Source organism: Melospiza georgiana, chromosome 3, assembly GCF_028018845.1.
Source record: "Melospiza georgiana isolate bMelGeo1 chromosome 3, bMelGeo1.pri, whole genome shotgun sequence".
NCBI lineage: Eukaryota > Metazoa > Chordata > Aves > Passeriformes > Passerellidae > Melospiza > Melospiza georgiana.
In genome coordinates this window covers 56,588-80,505 of record NC_080432.1, presented here as the reverse complement: position 1 = coordinate 80,505, position 23,918 = coordinate 56,588, and the positions used below count along the sequence as shown (strand labels likewise).

Sequence of the window (23,918 nt, the reverse complement as noted above, 5' to 3'; positions counted from 1 at the left end):
TAAAGATTTATATAAAAATTAGAAATATAAGGAAAAATAAGTTGTAGCAGTAGATATGGTAAATAATTTAAAAAATAATTCCCGTATATTTTTTAATAAGGTGCATATTATATCTAGTTATTAATATAATGCATCAATAAAAACTATAAATATAAATAAATATAAATAAAATATCAACTATCTATAAGAAGGAATAAAAGCTCTATGTCACGTGCAGCAGTAGAAAATTTCAGGCTCCCAGGGAATAAATCGTTTTCTTTAAATCATTTTCGTTTTGGAGTTTTTTTTTTTACTCCCGGGTAGCCTGAAAGTTTCTACTGCTGCTTTTTTATTCTAAAGCTAGAAAGGAAAACCAAGATCAGAAATACAAGAAAGGCGAAGGGAAGGGAAGGAAAGGAAGTGGTGAAAAACAGAGTGAAAAAAGTAAAAAGAGTTGGAGGGAAAAAGAGAGGGCATTCGGGAGGAGCGGTGCTGCCTCTGGTCCTTCCCCGCCCTGGGGCGAAGGAGCCGTTTGATGCCCGGGAAGGACTGCAGCTCGCGGTGGCGGGGGACGGAGCCGTGGCTGTCAGCCCGAGACTACAGCTCCCGGCAGGCCGTGCTGCTGGCGCGGCGTGTGACGCAACGGCTGACGCGGCACATGAGTGGCTGGCGTGCCAGGCGGCCGCGCGGGGCTGTGCGCGGGCAGCTGCCGGCGCCTCTCCCGCGCGGGTCAGCGACGCTGGAGGGGCGAAGCCTCCGTCTGGCCGCCCGCACGGAGCTGAGCAGCGCGGAAGGAGCATCCGCCCGGTTCCTCGGCCTCCCTCAGCGGGGGCGGGGGCGCTGCCGCCCGCCGATGGCGGAGGGCGAGGCGGTGCTTTGCTGCCGCGGGCCGGGAGCTGCAGGAGCCGCCCCGGGCGAGCGGCGCCGGGCGCTCCCGCGGTCCCGGTGGGGCGGCCGCCCTCGGGCTGGCGGAGGCGCCGGAGGAGCCCCCGAGCTGCAGCCGTCTCCCTCGGGCTGCTGCCGGTGCTGCGGGAGGAGGCGGCTCCGCCCGTGTTGGGCGCTGCGAGCAGGGAGCGCTGCGGTATCGCCGGCATGACGGGGCTGCTGCCTGCGTTAGTGCTCGTGGCTCTTTGTGCCGTGACAGCGGATGGAGCGGCGCTGGGCGGTAAAGCCAGAGATGGCCGGGAGAATGCCCAGCGCAGGGAGCGGGCGGGCTGTGTGCTTCGGATGGCACAGGTGCGAGCTGCAAAGCCACCCCCCCTTCCGTCCCTGCCCTCCCGAGCCCCAGGGAAAATGCTTTCCAGCATTGTCGAGCTTCTGAAAGACAAAACTTGTGATTTGACACTAGCATCCAGAAAAGGTTTCTGTCTAGATTAACAAATGCCTAAATTGTTCTTGGTTACATCCCATGACCGGTTTTAGGCAGCGACTTTATACTGCTTTTAGGATTTTCTTGTACACTGGTGAGAAAATAGGCAGGTCTGATAGTGGTTTCACTTTTTTTCTACTTCACGTACCATGGGATTCTTTCATCCAAGCACTTGTTTTAAAATTCTACTGTAAGCGTTTATGGTTCACTTTTTTTTTCTTTGCAGCACCCGTGAATTTTTTTTTTCCTCTAAATCGGCAGTAAATATAGCTGAGTAAAATTACCTTGGTTTTCTTCCTTCTTTTTTAACTTAATTGCTTTTATTAAAAATCCTATTTGAATATGTGGAAAAAGTGGGGATGTCCTGTAATATATATTCTAGCTTTTCTCGTTTACAGGGTACTCATAAAATATGTCTCCCTTAGAGTCCCACAAAAACATTCTGGGTGAAATCTGAATTAAGGTATGTGTTTTCAAATAAGTAATCAGTTTAGATATTTGCCTGTGAATTACCTTTTCCTGTAATTCAGAGCTTGCGTTCTGTGGGTTTTATGATAAACCTGTAAAACATGTAAGAATGGTTTTGCAAGTCTGAATCGTTGAAGGCAGCAATAAGTGGATTTAGAGCCTGTTCTTGACCAGACAAAGGGAAAAAGTGTGACTCTGATGCTGAACTTGTCATTTTTCATTTGACTTGCCTTGAATTATTGAAGAAGAGAGAGAACTAGGAAAAGAGAGAAATAGAATTGATTATTGAGCCCACCTAAAAAGCTCACCATGATTCTGTGTAGAGCCCAAGTGAAGGGTGATGGAACAGAGCTCTGTGTGTTAGAAGGAAATAAACCTGACCTCCACACAGAGTCTTACTAATTTCTATTTTTAAAATGCAAAATAAGTTTAGGAAGTGTTGGAAGTTAGTGTTTTGGGAAAGAAATGGCAGTTCCACAGAACATTCCATTTAAGAGAGGCCCTTGGAAGGATTCATTTTGTAACTGCTGTCACTGCAATCAATTGGTGGTTCAGCCTTGAAACGTGCACTTGACCTTCTATAAAGCACTGTTTTGTTTGCCTTTCAGTGCTATGAGTCTTGATAAATTGGAGAAGAGCCCAAGAGAAATTTTTCATCCCTTGATATAAAAGGTAGGAAGTGACTTTTTTTGGTTTGGTTCTTTTTCTTTATTATTTCCTGGAAATAAAAGTAATTAAGTATAGGTGCTACTGGTTTGTTTCTTCCAGTAGCAGGTGATAATAATAGTAGTAGTACTAGCAAAAATAATAATAGAAATAATAATAATAGTAATGTAATACTACTTAAACTGTCTTTATCCATTGGACTGGCCATTTCAAATCAAAACTTCTAAACACAAATCAAACCATCATCCTTGTAGAATCTTTCACAGCAGCGGGCTAAAGATCCTGGTTTTGTTGACAGGATTTATTGGTTCTGGAAGAACAAGAGGGAAGTACAAGCCTAACTTCTTCTAGCTCACAGACCCGTCCGGTGAACCCAGCTTTGTATTTTGATGGGCTTGTGATGACTTCGAAATCAATTGCTCATTACAGTTAAAAAAAATTAATGTTTTTTTGAACGTGACAGCAGAAATAACTTTATGCACCAACTTAATAATGATAGATCACCAGTTTAAGTTAAAAATTCATGCTATACTATCAAAATTTAAAGGTAAATTATTATGTATTAGGTGATGGTATAAAGTGTATGTTCTAATGTGTAATGCAAAGATACTTACGTACCTGAAAGTCCTGAGAGGAAACAAATTTTTATGTCTGCTGTTTGATTGTTTACGATACGATATTTGGCTTTATTTCCCAGGGATCGGTGAATTTTAACTTTGGAGTCCTCTGTGCTAAGGATGCTCAGCTTACCGATGATGAAATGTTCAGTAATGGTGAGTTTTTCACCTTCTCTTTAATTGCTATGCTGATCTGACTAAGAAAAGAAAAAACAAAAGCAAGAGAAAAAAAAAAGGATGGTTTATTATTTTTTACGCTGTTATGTTTGTTTCCTCAGTATTTGCTGCAGCTCTGCTTACCCAAGCTTTGGGTTCCTTCTGTCCCACTGGGAGTGGCCCAATTTGGTTGCATCTGGTGAAATTCACCCTGAGACCTTACAGAACCAGCTCAAACTACGTGAGAGCCATTTGCAGTTCTCTCCAGACGCCTGGAGAAGGGGTGACGTTTCTGAGGATCCGGCGAGCGTGCTTCTATCAAAACTCAGTCTGTGAAGTTTCTGGGGAAAACCCTTCTGTGTCCTGAAGGGTTCAAACTCTGGTGAGGATCCAGTTATCAGGTGCTCACCTGGATGGTTCCAGCTCCCAAAGGTAACACTTGTACTCTTGCCCTGTAGTTTATATCTATTGTATTTTTGTTATTTTGCAAGATTTTTTGTCTTTGCAAAATATTGTGCATTTCACTCTTTGGGCACTCTCAGATGGTTCTTTGGTGCAGCACCACCCCATGGGACACTTGGCTGCTGTCCTGAAGGGGATGGTCGCTAGAATTGTAAATCCTGGAGTGTTTATAAGTCTTCTGTCCCCAGGGAGGTGTCGTGCTTTGTTTACTTTTGTTCTGTTAGTTAGGCGCTGCTTCTCGTTGCAAGTATGAATTTCAAACTGCCCTGTTCTTATTTTAACTGTTTTCCTGGTTCTCTCCCTACGGCAGGGAAAGACTCTCGTATCCTTGTCGTCGGTCTCGGTGCTGTCCAAGAAGATACAGAGACTAAAATATCATAAGAAGCAAAATATGACTGCAGGGAAAAGAAGCTGGAGAGAACAGAAGGTGATATTGTTATCCTTACCCTGTATTAGAAACATCCGCTGTGCTTTGATGCTGGCAGCTGCCAGGGGCTTGTTAGCTCTTTGTAGGCAGGTGTAGGTGTTCACTTGTAGGTTTTTTCTCTGGACAAGGCAATTCAAACTTTGCTAAGCTTATATTTGCAGATTACTCTCTAGCACAGTCCAGCATGACATTTTTGAATGTTGTAAAAATACCATGTTACTTGGAAATGGCTAATGAAGAGAAGCTTTAGGGGAAAATAAGATTTTAGGGTTGGAAGGTGTGAGAAGAATTTTGTGTGGATGTTAGACTGAAGTAAAGCACACTTGAAGCTGGACTGGCACGCTGGCAGGTCCCCTATTAAACAGTAGTGCTGAGATTAGCCTGGGGGTTGCCCATTGTTTCTGTAGAAATCAATGTTTCCTGGTCTTCAGAGGTAAGCTGCTTTGAAAAGCTGGAAGGTGCAGCATGCTGACAATCTCCGTGCTTTGGATTAAAAGTAGATTTCAGAAGGGTCCTAGGCTTTTGTCTTTGCCTAGAAGTCGATGTAATCCTGTCGAGGAGTTTTTAGTTCTGTGTTGCCATGTCATCCATCAGAGCCCTGCTGTACTAATCATCATACAAGTACAAAACAAAAAATCAGACCCTGTCCCAAGCACTTAGAGCCCAGAACACGATTTCCTCGGGCTGCCATTTGTGTGCCATCGGTACTCACCACGAATTGAGCCCTCTGGCTCTGACAGAGCCCCTGGATGCTGACGGAAGGGGGCTGGTCACAGACCCTGGAGGTGCCTGTCCCCCAGGGAGGGAGAGGACGAGGCAGTGTGGCCTGCAGGGAGGGTCTCGTCCCCAGAGAGCAGCCGGTGACTCCATCCCTGCCCGGGGCTGCGGGTGCACCCTCGGGGTGGACGCCTGCCCTCAGGTTTCCCTCTGGGCACCCGGGGAGGGAACCAGGTCCATCCGTGTGGCAGCTGCAGGGCCTGCAGGCTCTGGGGCTCTGCAGCCGTGTGCCTTGTCACAGGGTGGCAGGGATGCGACACTGCCCGGCCGCGCCGCTGGCCTCGGATCCTTGCTGCTTTGCTCCTGATCCCATATGGATGTACCAGCAGTCTTCTGTCTTTTCTTTGAAAGTGTCCTTGGGAGAGTTCAAAGAGAGGGTAATTAGATATGTCAAAGCCTACATATTTGACCTGTTGGCACTCAAGAGAAAAGACAAAAACCTGCTTTGCATCCTTGTGCCTGCAAGTCATTGTGCCCCAGGGAAGTGAGGGAAGGGCTGGCCGAGGTCACTGGCCGAGGCTCTGAGATGGAGGTGAGTTTGCATTCCAGTGTATTGGAACAGAGGCTCATCAGAAGTTTCCTCGGCTATCCAAGGCATAGAGCCCTGGAGCCGAGTGAGCCTGAGCAGCTGCATGCTTGCTGTGAGCTTTGGGGTGAGCGTGCATCACTGCAGGCCTGGGATGGATTGAAATGCGCTGAGGAAACCAGAGGGAGGGAGGGAAATGCTCTGTTAACTTGTGCCAATTCTTCTGTCAGACTCATCACGGCGGGACAGCGTGAGGACTGAAAGTGTAAGAAGATGTGGAGGGAAACAGAGAATCTGACAGGAGCAGCGAACGCACGAGTGCACGAATTTTGCTTTTTGCTTGGATATAAACTCAGGAGTTGAAAGGAATTTTGGAGTGAGAAGGGACATTTTAGAAGGAGAAGAAGAAAAAGAAGTTGTTGTTGTTGTTACAGTCCTGGCAAAAGCTTTTGTTCTAGCTAATAAAAGAAGTTAGCTTAAAAAACAAAAAGAAAAAAATGTAGTGTTTTTTTTTTCCTTCACTATTATATTCATTGGTGGTATATGGTGTGTTGTTTTATTTCTTGGTATTATTAACTCTGTGTAAATTGTTTTTTGAGTGAAGCTGACTTTCTGGATGGGTTGGTTTGTATTTGAGGCAGGATTAATTTCAGTAGGGTTCTTTCATAGATTTCTGATGGGTATTACTGGGATTTTGGTTTTGTTTGTTGTATGTATAAACATACAGCTTTGGTAGGGCCAGCTGGGCTGCTGGAGTTTTGGGTGTGAATTTATTAGATGGCTTTTGTTAAATGCAGTTTTTCATTTTTGAAATGTTTTTCAATGTAGTGGTTTTAAGGTGGTTTTTAAGAATTCCTTGTATTGTTTTCTGTTGTTTTTAGTTGCTGTATGATAAGGGATGCGGTGTGACTTTTTGAACGCTATGGTTTTAGGGTTCCTAAGTTCTGATTTCTTTCTGGTTCGATAGTTTTTTTTATTTTTTGGGACAGGGGCGTTTATATGGTGGGTTTTTATAGGCAATACGTTTTTTAATTTGGGTAGTGATATTTTTTAGTATTTTAATGGTTTAGGTTTTTTATTTTCATGGTTTTAATTATTTTTTTAAATTTTTTCAAATAACTTTTATAGATGATAGGTTATTATTTGTGCATTAACATAAAGGTAGAGCTTTGGGGACTTTTTTTAGTAATGTTTAGGGTCAGCTGTGCAGTTTTGAGTCTAGTGAGTTGGTTTGATTTAATTGTTAATGGGTGTTTGTTTTTATTAGCAGTTGTGTCATTTTTGAGTTGTTTTTGAGTTTTTTGAGATATTGGTTTAGGAGGAAGTTTATGATGACAATGTGCGGAGGTTTTGGGCTACTTTATAGTGGGATTTGACATTTATTTACAGTTAGGTTTATTTGAGTTTTTATTAGGGTTCAATGACGTTGTGGGATATTTGTTCCGTTAGTAATAGAAATAGGTTTTGTTTTGCTGTGCTGCGATGGGATGGGCGTGTGCTGCGTGCCGGTGCTGACAAAGGTACAGTATTGTTGTGGCTCTGGTGCGTCAGGTTAATGAACTGACATGGTTTAATGTAGAGATGAAAATAGAAATAAATATACATTTAAAAATAAATCTAAAATTAGAGTGGTAAACATAAATATAGATAACAGATACATACATAAAACTATAATACATGGTATATAATTGTAACATATTATCACATAGATAAATGATAGTCTATTATATTTATATATATACACACAAAGATAAATAAATATAGATTGTAAATATAAAAATATTTAAATAGAGTTAAAATAAATTGGGGGTGTTATTAGGTTATAGGCTGGGGTTTTTAAATAAATGACAGAAATAAAATATCAATTCAGATATACAAATATATATACAAATACAAATCTCTATAAATATTTAATTTAAATAAATATGAGTAAAAGAAATATACAATACAGAAAATATATATCTATGATTATATTAGAAGGTATTCTCTCTAATATATATATATCTATGAATAAAATAAATAAAAATATCCATATAAATATCACTATAATTTTGAAAAATAAATTTACTTCCTGCATTTTAAATCTGGTTCAAATAAAGGGCTGTCCTTGGTTTTTATTTGGTTAGAGGCAGGAGTTTTATTTTAAATAATATAAGGAATATAGAAATGTGGATCTTAAGATAGGAATATATAATAAATATATAAAGAGAAATTGCTAAAGCATGAATATAAATTTATATATAAATATATGTAAGTAATATGAAGAGTTGTAGTATAGCATATAAATAACATTATACGAGAATATAAATATAAAAATATGTAAATATAGTTTAAAAGAAAGGGAATGTTTTGGCTTTTATTTAAGTAGAGGCAGGGGTTTTATTTTGAATATTATAAGTGTTAGAGAAGTAAAAATCTTGACGCAGAAATATTTAATCAATGTATAAAAATATGTATAAAAATATGTATAAAAATATATAAATAACTACTCGCATCAGATGTAATATAGAATGTAAATTTATTCATAACTTGACATTGCTAAAGATAAATGTATAAGTAAGCAATAGACATTAACATACATTATTATAAATACAAATAGGAATATAAAAATCAGACATAAGGATAAAAGCTATTTAAATATTTTTTAAAAGAAAGGGTTTGGGTCTTTTTTATTATTGGGTTAGAGGCAGGGTTTTTATTTTAAATAATATGAATGTAGATATTATTGTTATATATTTCTAAATATTGAGATATAAAATCAAGATATAAATATATATATAAACACAAAATATAAGTAAATATAAATAATAGGAAGAGATGGAATGGAGAATACAAATAAGAGTATACATTAGTATACATTTTAAATGTAAAAGTGAATATGAACCTGGAAAATAGAATTTTAAAAAATATTTAAATACAGTTGAGAAGACTGAGGTTCTTTTTGGCTTTAATGTGGGTAGAGGCAGGGGTTTTATTTTAAATAATGTGTTACAGATGTAAAAATCCTAACACAGAAAGATATAATAAATATATAAAGATATGAGTAAAAGTATATAAAAATATAAGTAATAGGAACACATGTAACATAGAATATAAATTTATAAATAAATCGCTAAATATAAATGCAAAATCGATCATACATCAGTAAACATTTTAAATATAAATTTGAAAAATATTTTTTAAAAAAATTTAAATACAGTTGAAATGAAAGGGGGTTTTATTTGCCATGTATGGGGTAGAGGCAGGGGTTTTATTTTGAGTACTGTGAGTGTTAGAGAAGTAAAAATCCTAACAGAAATATATACTTACTATGTAAAAATATGTATAAAAATATAAAAATAAATTTAAGTTTTAGGGATATATGCAATATGGAATAGAAACGTATTCATAAAAACAAATGTATAAATGGACAGTGTAGATCAATATACATTATTAAATAGAAATGTGAATATGAATATGAAAAAAAAAAATTATAAAATATTTAATTTTGTTTTTTAAAGAAATGGTTGGGGTTTTGTTTTGTTTTATCCTATTAGATTAGAGGCAGAAGTTTATTTTTCCTCTTCCCGGTTGTTTTGGGGCGTTTATTTCAGAGCAGTTTTCGGCGGGGGTCGCCCCTGTTCTTTTTTGCCGCCTTCGCTGCCCGCAGCCCCGAGGCGCGCTGCGCCCCCGGCCGGGGCGGGCGGCAGTGCTGCCATCTCGTGGGCAGAGCGCGGTACTGCAGCCCTGCACCGAGAGGCCGCCACCTTGGGAGTGGCGCGTCGCGGATGTCGCGGACTTTTAATTGACCTTCTCAGCAGGGCGGCGAAAAGGGCGGGGAAGTGGAGGACCGGGGTGGGTGTAACTGGACTGCCTGCATGGAATACCGACCCCGGCGCGGCCCCGGTGGTATTTTCTATGGCGTTTCAAGTGTACCCGACACATGCTGTGGTCTCAGCGGCGCCGCGGGCGGGCGTGTTTCGGCGGGTTTGTGAGAGGCATCTGGGTAAACGCCTCGCTGTGCCGGGGTCCTCTCACGGCCGCCTTCCCGCCCCGAGGGAGCCGAGCCGGGCCGAATTGTTCCGCAGAGCCGAAGAGCCGAGTGTGGCCGGACACAGCCGAGTGTGGCCGGAAACAGCCGAGTTTAACCGAAGAGCCCAGTGCAGCCGAAAATAGCCGAGTTGAGCCGAAGAGACGAGTTTAGCCGACAACAGCCGAGTTTAACCGAAGAGCCCAGTGCAGCCGAAAATAGCCGAGTTGAGCCGAAGAGACGAGTTTAGCCGACAACAGCCGAGTTTAACCGAAGAGCCCAGTGCAGCCGAAAATAGCCGAGTTGAGCCGAAGAGACGAGTTTAGCCGACAACAGCCGAGTTTAACCGAAGAGCCCAGTGCAGCCGAAAATAGCCGAGTTGAGCCGAAGAGACGAGTGTGGCCGACAACAGCCGATTTGAGACGAAGAGCCGAGTGTAGCCGAACACAGCCGACTTGAGACGAAGAACCGACTGTAGCCGAACACGGCCGACTTGAGACGAAGAGCCGATGATAGCCGAGTGTAACCGGTACCGAGTGTAGCCGACATTGGCCGCATTTAGGCAAAGAGCCGAATATGACCGACTTTAGCCCAACCGGGCCGAAGTTCTGCCGAAGAGCCGGAAAAGCCGAATTTAGACGAAAAGCCGAACCGAAACGATTTTAGACCTAAGCCGAACCAAGCCTAATTTAGCCGAGTTTATTTAAACAGAACCGAACGACGCCGCAGCGCTCTGCCTGCACAGCGCCGGTGCAGACGGCAGGGGGCGGTGTATAAAGTGAGTATAAAATATCAACTATATATAAGAAGGAATAAAAAGCTCTGTGTCATGTGCAGCAGTAGAAAATTTCAGGCTCCCAGGGAATAAATAGTTTTCTTTCAGTCATTATAGTTTTGGGATTTTTTTTACTCCCAGGTAGCCTGAAAGTTACTACTGCTGCTTTTTTATTCTAAAGCTAGAAAGGAAAACCAAGATTAGAAATACAAGAAAAAGAAAGGGAAAGGGAAAGGGAAAAAAAAGGGGGGGGGAAAAAAAAGGAAAGGAAAGGAAAGAAAGCAGGAGAGCAGAAGGGAAGGGAAGGGAAAGGGGTGAAAAACAGAGTTAAAAAAAGAAAAAGAGTTGGAGGGAAAAAGAGAGGGCATTCGGGAGGAGCGGTGCTGCCTCAGGTCCTTCCCTGCCCGGGGGCGAAGGATCCATTTGATGCCCGGGAAGGACTGCAACTCCCGGTGGCGGGGGACGGAGCCGTGGCTGTCAGCCCGAGACTACAGCTCCCGGCAGGCCGTGCTGCCGGCGCGGCGTGTGACGCAACGGCTGACGCGGCACATGAGTGGCTGTCAGCCCGAGACTCCAGCTCCCGCCAGGCCCTGCTGCCGGCGCGGCGTGTGACGCAACGGGCGACGCGGCCCGGCATTTTTCTCTAAATCGGCAGTAAATACAGCTGAGTAAAATTAGCTTGGCTTTCTTCCTTCTTTTGTAACTGAACTGTTTTTATTAAAAATCCTATTTGAATATGTGGAAAAAGTGGGGATGTCCTGTAGCATATCGTAGCTTTTCTTGTTTACAGGGTGCTCAGAAAGCATGCGTCCCTTAGAGTTCCACGGAAAGGTTCTCAGTGCGCTCTCTATCAAGGTATGTATTTAAAATTAAGTGATCCCTTTAGATATTTGCCTGTGTACCTTTTCCTGTAATTCAGAGCTTGCGTTCTGTGGGTTTTATGATAAACCTGTAAAACATGTAAGAATGGTTTTGCAAGTCTGAATCGTTGAAGGCAGCAATAAGTGGATTTAGAGCCTGTTCTTGACCAGACAAAGGGAAAAAGTGTGACTCTGATGCTGAACTTGTCATTTTTCATTTGACTTGCCTTGAATTATTGAAGAAGAGAGAGAACTAGGAAAAGAGAGAAATAGAATTGATTATTGAGCCCTCCTAAAAAGCTCACCATGATTCTGTGTAGAGCCAAAGTGAAGGGTGATGGAACAGAGCTCTGTGCGTTAGAAGGAAATAAACCTGACCTCCACACAGAGTCTTACTAATTTCTATTTTTAAAATGCAAAATAAGTTTAGGAAGTGTTGGAAGTTAGTGTTTTGGGAAAGAAATGGCAGTTCCACAGAACATTCCATTGAACAGAGGCCCTTGGAAGGATTCATTTTGTAACTGCTGTCACTGCAATCAGTTGGTGGTTCAGCCTTGAAACGTGCACTTGACCTTCTATAAAGCACTGTTTTGTTTGCCTTTCAGTGCTATGAGTCTTGATAAATTGGAGAAGAGCCCAAGAGAAATTTTTCATCCCTTGATATAAAAGGTAGGAAGTGACTTTTTTTGGTTTGGTTCTTTTTCTTTATTATTTCCTGGAAATAAAAGTAATTAAGTATAGGTGCTACTGGTTTGTTTCTTCCAGTAGCAGGTGATAATAATAGTAGTAGTACTAGCAAAAATAGTGATAGAAATAATAATAATAGTAATGTAATACTACTTAAACTGTCTTTATCCATTGGACTGGCCATTTCAAATCAAAACTTCTAAACACAAATCAAACCATCATCCTTGTAGAATCTTTCACAGCAGCGGGCTAAAGATCCTGGTTTTGTTGACAGGATTTATTGGTTCTGGAAGAACAAGAGGGAAGTACAAGCCTAACTTCTTCTAGCTCACAGACCCGTCCGGTGAACCCAGCTTTGTATTTTGATGGGCTTGTGATGACTTCGAAATCAATTGCTCATTACAGTTAAAAAAAATTAATGTTTTTTTGAACGTGACAGCAGAAATAACTTTATGCACCAACTTAATAATGATAGATCACCAGTTTAAGTTAAAAATTCATGCTATACTATCAAAATTTAAAGGTAAATTATTATGTATTAGGTGATGGTATAAAGTGTATGTTCTAATGTGTAATGCAAAGATACTTACGTACCTGAAAGTCCTGAGAGGAAACAAATTTTTATGTCTGCTGTTTGATTGTTTACGATACGATATTTGGCTTTATTTCCCAGGGATCGGTGAATTTTAACTTCGGAGTCCTCTGTGCTAAGGATGCTCAGCTTACCGATGATGAAATGTTCAGTAATGGTGAGTTTTTCACCTTCTCTTTAATTGCTATGCTGATCTGACTAAGAAAAGAAAAAACAAAAGCAAGAGAAAAAAAAAAGGATGGTTTATTATTTTTTACGCTGTTATGTTTGTTTCCTCAGTATTTGCTGCAGCTCTGCTTACCCAAGCTTTGGGTTCCTTCTGTCCCACTGGGAGTGGCCCAATTTGGTTGCATCTGGTGAAATTCACCCTGAGACCTTACAGAACCAGCTCAAACTACGTGAGAGCCATTTGCAGTTCTCTCCAGACACCTGGAGAAGGGGTGACGTTTCTGAGGATCCGGCGAGCGTGCTTCTATCAAAACTCAGTCTGTGAAGTTTCTGGGGAAAACCCTTCTGTGTCCTGAAGGGTTCAAACTCTGGTGAGGATCCAGTTATCAGGTGCTCACCTGGATGGTTCCAGCTCCCAAAGGTAACACTTGTACTCTTGCCCTGTAGTTTACATCTATTGTATTTTTGTTATTTTGCAAGATTTTTTGTCTTTGCAAAATATTGTGCATTTCACTCTTTGGGCACTCTCAGATGGTTCTTTGGTGCAGCACCACCCCATGGGACACTTGGCTGCTGTCCTGAAGGGGATGGTCGCTAGAATTGTAAATCCTGGAGTGTTTATAAGTCTTCTGTCCCCAGGGAGGTGTCGTGCTTTGTTTACTTTTGTTCTGTTAGTTAGGCGCTGCTTCTCGTTGCAAGTATGAATTTCAAACTGCCCTGTTCTTATTTTAACTGTTTTCCTGGTTCTCTCCCTACGGCAGGGAAAGACTCTCGTATCCTTGTCGTCGGTCTCGGTGCTGTCCAAGAAGATACAGAGACTAAAAAAATCATAAGAAGCAAAATATGACTGCAGGGAAAAGAAGCTGGAGAGAACAAAAGGTGATGTTGTTATCCTTACCCTGTATTAGAAACATCCGCTGTGCTTTGATGCTGGCAGCTGCCGGGGGCTTGTTAGCTCTTTGTAGGCAGGTGTAGGTGTTCACTTGTAGGTTTTTTCTCTGGACAAGGCAATTCAAACTTTGCTAAGCTTATATTTGCAGAGTACTCTCTAGCACAGTCCAGCATGACATTTTTGAATGTTGTAAAAATACCATGTTACTTGGAAATTGCTAATGAAGAGAAGCTTTAGGGGAAAATAAGATTTCAGGGTTGGAAGGTGTGAGGAGAATTGTGTGAGGATGTTAGACTGAAGTAAAGCACACTTGAAGCTGGACTGGCACGCTGGCAGGTCCCCTATTAAACAGTAGTGCTGAGATTAGCCTGGGAGTTGCCCATTGTTTCTGTAGAAATCAATGTTTCCTGGTCTTCAGAGGTAAGCTGCTTTGAAAAGCTGGAAGGTGCAGCATGCTGACAATCCCCGTGCTTTGGATTAAAAGTAGATTTCAGAAGGGTCCTAAGCTTTTGTCTTTTCCTAGAAGTCGATGTAATCCTATCGAGGAGTTTTTAGTTCTGTGTTGCCATGTCATCCATCAGAGCCCTGCTGTACTAATCATCATACAAGTACAAAACAAAAAATCAGACCCTGTCCCACCCACTTAGAGCCCAGAACACGATTTCCTCAGGCTGCCATTTGTGTGCCATCGGTACTCACCACGGAAGGGAGCTGGGGATTGTTGCAGCTGTTGGGAACAAACCGCTTCTAGTCACACAGAAATGGAATTGGGACGACACCTCGGCCAGCCCCTCTCTGCCATCGTCTCCTGAATCTGCAGCAGAGCAGTTCCAGTCCATCCGGGCACGTGTAATCCAGTTCCTGATGATCTGAGCATACGGAGCAGCGCTCAGCTGCTGTGGGGGGCTCACAGAAGGCAGAGTGTGCATTGTCATCTTCCTGAACCTACAGACGAATCAAAGTGAGAAGCAACAGCGTGGAAATCAGTCGCATATATGCTAAATAAAACTTGCAGATTTTTTTAAGAATTGTTGTTTCTTGTTCTTTGTTGTGCCTCAGTGCTTAGAAAACCTCCCTTTAAAATCAGTTAAATTCATCAGTTGAACCTTTGTTTGCAGACCCTCACTGAGCAGAATTCATTGCAGACTCAGTGCACGCTGTGCTGGCCTCCCGGGAGTGTGAGGAGCTCATGTGTGCTATGTTTTGCTTTAGGACGCTCTAAGGTATTCATTCCTTTTGGGATACATGATGAGAATTCCCAAGAGAGGTAGTTATAAGGTATGACATCGGGAAAAAGCCTGTGTGGTTAGAATGTTGTTGCTGTCAAAAGTTAATTTTTTCTTAGCCAGTAGTTAGCTTTTTGCTTTATTTTTGTGGTATCAGTATTTTATTGTTTAAAAAATTCCTTCAAAATAACTTAAGTGGCTGGCCATCAGTACCTTGTTCAGATTTGCCTATTTGCTTGTAGCTAAAATGTTCACATCTTGTTTATCATTATATTTAAGAAACTGCTGCCCAGCCAACTAATAACTGAATAATAACTAATAACTGTTGGGACCAGTTTTGTTCAATATTTTTATTGATGATATGGATGAGGGCTTAGAGTCTTTTATTAGTAGTTTCGCCGACGATACCAAATTGGGAATGAGTGTAGATCAATTAGAGGGGTGTAGGATTCTTCAGAGGGACTTGGAAAGGCTGGACATATGGACAGAATCAAACGGGATGAGCTTCAATAAGTCCAAGTGCCGAGTATTGCACTTCGGCCATAATAATCCCCTGTACCGATACAAGCTGGGGATGGAGTGGCTGGATAGTGCCCAGGTGGAAAGGGACCTGGGGGTGCTGGTTGACAGTCGATTGAATATGAGCCAGCAGTGTGCCCAGGTAGCCAAGAGGGCCAATGCCATCCTGGCCAGTATCAGAAATGGAGTGGCCAGCAGGAACAGAGAGGTCATTCTTCCCCTGTACTCGGCACTGGTGAGGCCTCACTTAGAGTATTGCATCCAGTTCTGGGCCCCTCACTTCAGGAGGGACGTCGAGTTACTTGAGCGTGTCCAGAGGAGAGCAACGAAACTAATAAAGGGCTTGGAACACAAGCCATATGAAGAGCGACTGAGGGAGCTGGGGTTGTTCAGCCTGGAGAAAAGGAGACTAAGGGGCGACCTCATCACTCTCTACAACTTCCTGAAGGGTGGCTGTAGTGAGCTGGGGGTCGGCCTCTTTCTCCGGGCGACAACGGATAGAACAAGAGGACACAGTCTCAAGTTGCGTCAAGGTAGATGTAAGTTAGAAGTAAGAAGAAAATACTTCACAGAAAGAGTGGTCAGAAACTGGAATAATTTACCTAGTGAGGTGGTGGAGGCATCATCCCTTGAAGAATTTAAAAAAAGACTGGATGTGGCACTTGCTGCCATGATCTAGTTGAACAGTTAGAACATCGGCTGGACTAGATGATCTTATAGGTCTCTTCCAGTCTTGAAAATTCTGTGATTCTGTGATTCTGTAATATCCATCTGTCTGGGACACGGGGAGAGGATTTAGGTAATGTCTTTGTTTCCAGAAAAAAGTTGTTGTGTAGTTTCTAAATAGAGGAGAAGGGGGTGAAGACTCGGGGCTCTGATGCCGTTGGGGCACCCCAAGGTCCCAAGGAGAAGGAGCCCCACTGGGGTGCAGGAGCAGGTGTGTTCTCATCTAATAATGAACAAATTATAAATATAAATATGACAATTATAAGCATGAAAATATTTTTAAAATACTTAAATAAAGCGGGTTTTCTTTATTGGTCAATAGGCAGGGTTTTGATAGTAAAAATTATAAATACAAATAATATAAAGGTAGAAATCTAAGTTTAGAAATATATAATAAATACATACAGATAAATATAAAAATTAAAAATATAAGAAAAAATTAGTTGTAGCAGTAGATATTATACATAATTTAAATAATAATTTAAATCTATTTTAAAATTTTATATATATAATATATCATTATTAATGTAATACATCCAAAGAAACGATAAATTAAAATATGAATGTATAATTATACAAAGTATAAATAAAAAATATTTCAATATCCTTTAAAAGAAGGGTTTTTTTTATTTATTTGGTTAGAGACGGGGTTTTTATTTGAAATAATGGAAGTATTATAGAAGTATAAAACTAAATATAGAAATATACAGTCAATATGGAAAGATATTTGTAAAAAACACGAGCGAACGACGCCTCCTCCGGCCTAATGGAACGAGCTCAGCCGAACCAAGGCGAGACCGGCGGAGTCTGACGGCCTCGAGCGAACCGAGGCCAGGCTTGCGAGGCTGCCTGAACCGAGCCGAGCTCAGCCGAACCGAGCCCGCTGCTCTCGTGCGCGCTAATTAGCGCGAGTGCGGTCACAGCCCAATGAGCTCCTGTGCCACGCCGCGCTCCCGATCGTGTCCGTGCGATGGCCGGGCCGCCCGCGGGACGCGGCAGCAGGAGAGCCCCGAGCCGGGCGAGTTTAACGTGAGGCGGCGCCGCTTGCCCGCCGTCAGGGAGCCGAGCCGAGCCGAGCCGCGCCGAACGTACAGAGCGGCTCCGAGTTCGGCCGAAGCGAGCCGGGCCGCGCCGAGCGCAGAGAGCGGCTCCGAGTTCGGCCGAATGAAGCCGAGCCTCGCCGAGCGCAGAGAGCGGCTCCGAGTTCGGCCGAATGAAGCCGAGCCGCGCCGAGCGCACTGAGCGGCTCCGAGTTCGGCCGAAGCGAGGCGAGCCGAGCCGAGCCGCGCGCACTGAGCGGCTCCGAGTTCGGCCGAAGCGAGGCGAGCCGAGTCGCGCCGAGCGCACAGAGCGGCTCCGAGTTCGGCCGAAGCGAGGCGAGCCGAGCCGCACCGAGCGCACAGAGCGGCTCCGAGTTCGGCCGAAGCGAGGCGAGCCGCGCCGAGCGCACAGAGCGGCTCCGAGTTCTGCCGAAGTGAGCCGAGGCGCCCCGAGCGCAGAGAGCGGCTCCGAGTTCGGCCGAAGCGAGGCGAGCCGCGCCGAGCGCACAGAGCGGCTCCGAGTTCTGCCGAAGCGAGCCGAGCCGCGCTGAGGGCACTGATCGGCTCCGAGTTCTGCCGAAGCGAGCCGGGCCGCGCCGAGCGCACTGAGCGGCTCCGAGTTCGGCCGAAGCGAGCCGAGCCGCGCTGAGCGCACTGATCGGCTCCGAGTTCTGCCGAAGCGAGCCGAGCCGTGCCGAAGGGTCGAGTCCAGCCGAATGCAGATGACAATGCCCGAGTTTAGCCGACTAGAGCCGAGTTTAGCCGAGCAGCTGTGAGCCTTGAGGTGAGCGTGCATCGTTGCCGGCTTGGGATTGAGTGAAATGCGCTAAGGAAACCAGCTCTGGGGAGGGAGGCAGGGAAATCCTCTCTTAACGTTTACCAATTCTTCCGTCAAACTCATCACGGCAGGACAGCGTGAAGACTGAAAGTGTAAGAAGATGTGGAGGGAAACAGAGAATCTGACAGGAGCATCGAATGCACAAGTGCACAAATTTTGCTTTTTGCTTGGATGTAAATTCAGAAGTTGTAAGGAATTTGGGAAGAAGAAGGGACATTTCAGAAGGAGAAGAAGTTGTTGTTACAGTCCGGGCAAAATCTTTTGTTCTAGCTAATAAAAGAAGTTAGTTTAAAAAACAAAAAAAAAAAGTGGTTTTTTTTCTTCACTGTTATATTCATTGGTGATATATGGTGTGTTGTTTTATTTCTTGGTACTATTAACTCTGTGTAAATTGTTTTTTGAGTGAAGCTAACTTTGGACGGGTTGTTTTGTATTTGAGGTAGGATCAATTTCAATAGGTTTCTTTCACAGAGTTCTCATAGGTATTACTGGGATTTTGGTTTTGTTTACTGTATGCATAAACATAGAGATTTGGTAGGGCCAGCTGGGCTGCTGGAGTTTTGGGTGTGAATTTATTAGATGGCTTTTGTTAAACACAGAATAATTATGTAAGGTAACAGCAAAATTACCCAATCACCCAATTTATCCAGCTATGTAACCTTACCACAAAGTTTTATATCTTGCCAGTTTTCTGTTCTTCTGCTCCAAGTAGTTGTTGCAAAAAAGAAAGCACGGTTACTTTTCTGAAGAGTTTTCTTCTATAACAAGCCCTTTACTCCCCTTGAATGTGAGTCAGAGGAGCTAAACAGCTGCAGCTGCTCTGAGGGCTTGGTGGGATTTGCCCCCTCCCTTTTCTTGGGTGCCATGGGAACGAGAGGCGGGCACCATCAGGGGTATATTAACCCCAGCCGTGGCTGAGGGGCTTCATTCCCTGTTGGGGATGTGCTGGGGTAAGAGCTCTCCTCTCATTTCAGGGAAGAGGCTCTTTCAGCTTGTCTCAGCTTATTTTCAGCAGGTGTTTCTGGGCATCTAAAGCACAGAGGCTTGGAAGATTCTGTGAAGAAAACAGCATAGAACACAGGGAATATTTAGGTTTGTGATTTTGGGTTTTGTGTTTAGGGGTGGTAAAGTGCCTTTGAAATTTTTGGTTTTGCACTGTTTTTTTTTTTTTTGGTTGGATTTTTTTTTGGTGGAAATTTTTGTTTCTTAGGTTTTCTTTTTGGGGTTTTTGGTTGGTTTTCATTGCTTTCTTTGATTTTTTGGTAGTTTCTGTTTTTTTTTTTTTTTTTGTGGGGATTTAGGTGTTTTGGGTTTTTTTATTTTTGTTTTCTGGTTTAGTTTTTTTTGGTTGTTGTTGTTATTGTTTTTTTTTTTTTGTTTTTTTTTTCTTTAATGGAGGAGTGAGACTCCCTGAAATTCCAAGCTGTGTCAAGCACAACAGATTCTCAGCAGATTCATCATGTCTTCAGAGGGATCTGCCCAGTGTCCAAGATGATGTTTGAGACTCAGGCTTCTGATGAGTTGAGGATTGTGACTGGGAGAGGGAGAGTGTTCAGGTATCCAGTTTAGGAGTTATTGGGAGGGGGTTTGCAGGCAGCAGGGTGAGAAAGGGTGTTTATTTGTTTATTTGAGGCCCCCCCCCCACAAGGCTGTTCAGAAGCCTAGCAGAGGCATTCCCATGTCTTGCAGCACACAAGGTCATCCACTGTACTCACAGCAATGCCATTTAACTTTGCCTTTCTCTAACCCAGGTGCCACCCCTAATGAAGGCCACAGCCTTGGAATCAGGATGAAACTGGAGCCTGAAGGAGCCAGGCACGCTCAGGAAAGGGCAAGTAGCTGCCTGTGTGGGATTTGGCCCACATAACTCTGGACTCACACTTTGGTTTTGGTTTTCTTTATTGGAGGTGACCGAGAGGCTCACAGGCCATCACAGAGCCCTCCGAGGCAGACTCATTTCAGGTGCAACGTGGATTCCCCTCACTGATCATCCAAAAGATAAGTTTGGGGCCACGGCCTGGAGATGGTGGAGTAGCAGGTTGGGAATCCCTGGGACAGATTTAAAAATGAGCAGAGGAGAAAGCAATCTTCTCCAAGAGCCTATAAGAACAGCTAAAGGGAGAGGCTCTTCTTTTGATGGCAGCTTTCAGGCGGGCAGTGCAGAACAGCTCCGGTGTGCGTCGTGTTGTCCGGTGTGCTGTGTTCCCTCGTGTGTCTTTGGGGTCCCTTTTGCCCTCTTCCCTCGAGGCCCTCACCACAAGCATGATGTGTCGTGTTTCACGTCCCCCTGTTTGTCACGTTCCGTGTCACGGGTGTGTGCACACGTTTGTGCCGGAGCTGTTCTGCCCTGCCCATGGCCTGCTGCAGTAGGACAAGCCTTGGGGAGTTGAAATTTGTAATGTGGGCTGTACTTGGGCTCTAGATGCTATTCCTAGGTTGGCAAAAGGTGTTTGCAGCTTGTGAGTTACCCTGGTGGTGTTTGACATATGTTCTAACTTTCTTTCAGGTGCAGCTGCATTCCATGTGTGGCAGAGGGTCAGGGTTAGGAGGTGCCGGGCCTTCTTAGGAGCGCGGTGAGTAGCAGAGTGGTGGGGTTTTGGCCGATGCGGTGCCAAGGTCAGGCACTGATGTTTGGTTCTCTTTAATCTAGCTGTCTGAGAGACACCAGCCCGGTGCCAGCAGGACCTTCCCAGGTGACGAGGTGGCCTTTCTTTGCACCTGACAGGGACCGGCATCCCCAGATGTCTGAGAGATAAGTAGAGGGTGATGACCCACAGTACGCATGAAGGCATGGTGCTGGTTTGGGAATGACTGGGAGGGGTTTTTGAGTCCAATTTGGAGGTGGGGGGTGTTCATGAAGTGGCCCCTTAGGCCCCATAAAAGCCAAGTCTCACTTTTGATCCCAGTGCTGAGGTGTGCAGGGCCGAGCAGTCCCGGTGTGTCTCGTGTCACTTGTCTGTTGTGCATTATGTGTTGTTTGTGTATGCCATGTCTTTTACCTTAGGGGGGCCTGTCAGAAACCCTGGCATCCTTGTTAGCATCTGTGATCTCTGCATTCCTTGGCCTGGCACCCGGGCCACAGAACTTTTGACTGGGGAGCTCAGACAGGCATCAGACTCTCTTCTGTCTTTGGAAGCATCCAGTCAGGTGTCTTGTCAGGTCTTGTTCTGAGCTGTCCGGACAGCTATGCCCCACCTGGATCCATTATGGTGGATTAGGACTTGTAATATTACGAGGTTAGGTAGAGGGTTCTGACTGTAGGATTCCTGGGCATCGATCTTTGCAGTTATTGGAATAAATCCTTCAGTTAGCATCTTCTTCCTCCAGGGTTCTCTGAGCCTCATCAGCTGACCATCGGTCTCAGCTCGGTCATCTCCTTTTGCATTCTCTCAGTCCTTGCAGCCATTTTCCTTGCCAAGAGATTTCTGTTGCTGTTGTGTCCCCGTTGTCTGTCCTGTCCTGTCTGTCCTGTGTCACGGGTGTCATCACACATTTGTGCCGGAGCTGCTCTGCCCTGCCGCACAGCCTGGTGCAATAGGAGAAGTCCTGGGGACTTGGCATTTGTAATGTGGGGTGTAGTTGGACTCTAGATGGGATTTGTAGATGGACACATCATATCTGGAGCTTGTCAGTTATCCTGCAACAGTGTGACTCTTGTCCTAACTTTTTTTCCAGAATCAGATGGATTAAATCTGTGCCAGAAGGCCCCGTCCCGGGTGAGGGGATTGCCCCGAGCAGGTGAGGCCCCATTTGTCTCTGCAGCAGAAGTGTATGTGGTGACTGTGTTACAGCACTGTTCTTTGTCTTTCTTTTTAGGAAATCAATCTGGATACCAGCAGCCAAGGTGAGCAGCGGAGAGAAGTGGTTGTTATTGCTCAGCTCTCAAGCACAACAATTTTTCAGCCGATTCATCGTGTCACAAGAGGGATCTGCCCAGTGTCAAGGATGATGTTTGAGATTGAGGCTTCAGGTGAGTTGAGGATTGTGACTGGGAGAGGGAGGGTGATCAGGTATCCAGTTAGGAGTTCTTGGGAGGGGGTTTGCAGGCAGCAGGGTGAGAAAGGGTGTTTATTTGTTTATTTGAGGGCCCCCCCACACAAGGCTGTTCAGAAGCCTAGCAGAGGCATTCCCATGTCTTGCAGCACACAAGGTCATCCATTGCACTCACAGCAATGGCATTTAACTTTGCCTTTCTCTAACCCAGGCACCACCCCTAATGAAGGCCACAGCCTTGGAATCAGGATGAAGCTGGAGCCTGAGGGAGCCAGGCACACTCAGGAAAGGGCAAGTAGCTGCCTTGCAGGTATTTGGCCCGCATAACTCTGGACTCACACTTTGGTTTCGGTTTACTTTATTGTAGCTGACCAAGAGGCTCACAGGCCATCACAGAGCCCTCCGAGGCAGACTCATTTCAGGTGCAACGTGGATCCACATCGCCGATCATCCAAAAGATAAGTTGGGGGCCAGGGCCTGGAGATGAGAGAATAGTGGGTTGGTAGTTCTTGGGGCAGATTTAGAAATTAGCAAAGAGAAGAGCATTCTTCTCCAAGGGCCTCTTAGGACAGCTAAAGGGAGAGGCTCTACTTTTGATGGCAGCTTTCAGGTGGGCAGTGCAGAACAGCTCCGGTGTGTGCCGTGTTCCCTCGTGTGTCTTTGGGGTCCCTTTTGCCCTCTTCCCTCGAGGCCCTCACCACAAGCATGATGTGTCGTGTTTCATGTCCCCCTGTTTGTCACGTTCTGTGTCACGGGTGTGTGCACACATTTGTGCCGGAGCTGTTCTGCCCTGCCCATGGCCTGCTGCAGTAGGACAAGCCTTGGGGAGTTGAAATTTGTCATGTGGGCTGTACTTGGGCTCTAGATGCTGTTCCTAGATTGACATAAGGTGTTTGCAGCTTGTGAGTTACCCTGGTTTTGTTTGACATAAGTTCTAACTTTCTTTCAGGTGCAGATGCATTCCACGTGTGGCAGAGCGTCAGGGTTAGGAGGTGCCGGGCCTTCTTAGGAGCGCGGTGAGTAGCAGAGTGGTGGGGTTTTGGCCGATGCGGTGCCAAGGTCAGGCACTGATGTTTGGTTCTCTTTAATCTAGCTGTCTGAGAGACACCAGCCCGGTGCCAGCAGGACCTTCCCAGGTGACGAGGTGGCCTTTCTATGCACGTGACAGGGACCGGCATCCCCAGATGTCTGAGAGATAAGTAGAGGGCTGTGACCCACAGAGGGGATGAAGGCATGGTGCTGGTTTGGGAATGACCGGGAGGCGTTTCTGAGTCCAATTTGGAGGTGGGGGGTGTTCATGAGGTGGCCCCTTAGGCCCCATAAAAGCCACGTCTCACTTTTGATCGCAGTGCTGAGGTGTGCAGGGCAGAGCAGTCCCGGGGTGTCTCGTGTCACTTGTCTGTTGTGCATTATGTGTTGTTTGTGTATCCCATATCTTTATCTTAGGGGGGCCTGTCAGAAACCTTGGCATCCTTGTTAGCATCTGTGATCTCTGCATTCCTTGGCCTGGCACCCGGGCCACGGAACTTTTGACTGGGGAGCTCAGACATGCATCAGACTCTCTTCCCTCTTTGGAAGCATCCAGTCAGGTGTCTTGTCAGGTCTTGTTCTGAGCTGTAGGGACAGCTATGCCCCACCTGGATCCATTATGGTGGATTAGGACTTGTAATATTACGAGGTTAGGTAGAGGGTTTTGACTGTAGGTTTCCTAGGCATCCATCTTTGATTTATTCCAATAACTGCATTCAATTAGCATCTTCTTCCTCCAGGGTTTTCTGAGCCTCATCAGCTCACCATCGGTCTCAGCTCGGTCATCTCCCTTTGCATTCTCTCACTCCTTGCAGCCATTTTCCTTGCCAAGAGATGCCTGTTCCTGTTGTGTCCCCGTTGTCTGTCCTGTCCTGTCTGTCCTGTGTCACGGGTGTCAGCACACGTATGTGCCGGAGCTGCTCTGCCCTGCCGCACAGCCTGGTGCGATAGGCGAAGTCCTGGGGACTTGGAATTTGTAATTTGGGGTGTAGTTGGACTCTAGATGGGATTTGTCGATGGACACATCATATCTGGAGCTCCTCAGTTATCCTGCAACAGTGTGACTCTTGTCCTACCTTTTTTTTCAGATTGAGATGGATTAAATCTGTGCCAGAGG

The 23,918-nt window shown here is 44.7% G+C and overlaps 2 long non-coding RNA genes across 3 annotated transcripts; both read left to right on the top strand.

Annotated features, from left to right (window-relative positions):
* The first annotated feature begins 2,434 nt into the window (after positions 1-2,434).
* On the top strand, positions 2,435-3,480 carry LOC131081767 (uncharacterized). Its single transcript, XR_009114281.1, has 3 exons — positions 2,435-2,488; positions 3,180-3,255; positions 3,378-3,480. It is a non-coding gene; the product is annotated as an uncharacterized LOC131081767 (long non-coding RNA).
* Positions 3,481-9,969: 6,489 nt separating this feature from the next.
* On the top strand, positions 9,970-12,476 carry LOC131081531 (uncharacterized). 2 transcript variants are annotated; one of them, XR_009114266.1, is made up of 4 exons: positions 9,970-10,234; positions 11,022-11,086; positions 11,697-11,760; positions 12,452-12,476. It is a non-coding gene; the product is annotated as an uncharacterized LOC131081531 (long non-coding RNA). The 2 variants fall into 2 exon arrangements; XR_009114267.1 differs by lacking the exon at positions 12,452-12,476 and adding an exon at positions 12,053-12,112.
* Positions 12,477-23,918: the final 11,442 nt, after the last annotated feature.